The sequence below is a fragment of the Triticum aestivum genome, chromosome 7A, assembly GCF_018294505.1.
Source record: "Triticum aestivum cultivar Chinese Spring chromosome 7A, IWGSC CS RefSeq v2.1, whole genome shotgun sequence".
In the NCBI taxonomy this organism is placed as follows: Eukaryota; Viridiplantae; Streptophyta; class Magnoliopsida; order Poales; family Poaceae; genus Triticum; species Triticum aestivum.
Genome location: NC_057812.1, coordinates 67450850 through 67452139, shown reverse-complemented (window position 1 = coordinate 67452139; position 1290 = coordinate 67450850). Strand labels below are relative to the sequence as shown.

Sequence of the window (1290 nt, the reverse complement as noted above, 5' to 3'; positions counted from 1 at the left end):
TTTATGTGAACAAAAAGCTAGTCCAAGCAAAGTTGAACCGAAATACTCGTTCCGTTCCAAAATAAATGTCTCAACTTAATTTGTACTAACTTACAAAGTTATACTCCCTTCAGCCCCAAATAAGTGTCTCAATCTTAGTATAACTTTGTACTAAAGTTAGTACAAGAGACACTTATTTACGGAGGGAGTACTAAGCATGAGACACTTATTTTGAGACGAAGAGAGTAAGATTCATGGACAAATCCTAATGTTAAGTTGCAAAAATGGGTAAAACTAAGCAAAGTTTGATTTTGAGTGGAAATCCTTTTCTGAGCCCGGGCTCATCTACACCTGTGTTGAATAAAAAATCAAAACAAATACTAGAAAATTTCAAAGAATTCCAAATTTGTTCCCATGGTAGGAAATTTGATGCATGAGGTCCGCCCCAATTTTCAAATCATTTGAGCAACTCTCGGCAAAAAAAACAAATTCGGGGTCTTTGCTGAGAACTACTCAAATGTCTAAATGAGCTAAAATTTGAAGTGAACCTCACGCAATAAATTGTCTACCATGGAGAAAAAAATTGAAATTGTTTAAAATTTTCTAGTACTTTTTGTGATTTTTTTTGAACAGGTGTAGATGAGCCCGGGCACCGAATCACTGCACTCGTAAAGATTTTCAATGTTTCATATTGAATTTGTAGGGCCTTGCCCTCTCCGAGGAGGAGAGGGAGCCCTTTCAGAAATTCTCAATGACCCGTGAGGGCCAAAGAGGGGGTTTGGAAATAGTTTTCAACCAGCAATTGACGCGCCTCGGTAGTACCTCACTAGCTGTGTCATTGCCCCAAGCGCAAAGATGCCTTTTAACGTGCGCCCAAGGCCCCTTCTTATACCCAGCTTCCCCCTTGCCACCTGCCTCAGTTACCGAGGTGGGACTAATCTGATTACCAACAATCAAACTGACGCCCCTAGCAAAAAAAAAAAAAAAAAACCCAATCAAACTGACGCTGTCAAATAGGGCCGAAGTGTGAAAATACCCCAGAGCAGCATCGCAAACCCCTCCTCTCCCAGACACAAATCCCTCCTTGTTTCCCCAAAATCCGTTGGCATGGCTCACCTTGAATCCCCGACCTCTCCCCGTCTATATGTGCCCTCATAGTCTAGATCCACCACCCCGCTCTCCTCCCTCGTCTCCCGCAGCGCAGTCCACGCCTGCCCGGTCTACATTGGTACAAGCAGTTCTGCTCACACGGAATCCGGCATTGCGCCTTCGTCCCCAGATCCACCGCCTTCTGTTGGCTGATCAATAGCA

The 1290-nt window shown here is 43.6% G+C and overlaps 1 pseudogene; it reads right to left on the bottom strand.

The window, feature by feature from the left end:
• Window positions 1–682: 682 nt before the first annotated feature.
• LOC123155091 (uncharacterized) lies at window positions 683–836 on the bottom strand (annotated as a pseudogene).
• Between the last annotated feature and the right edge of the window lie 454 nt (window positions 837–1290).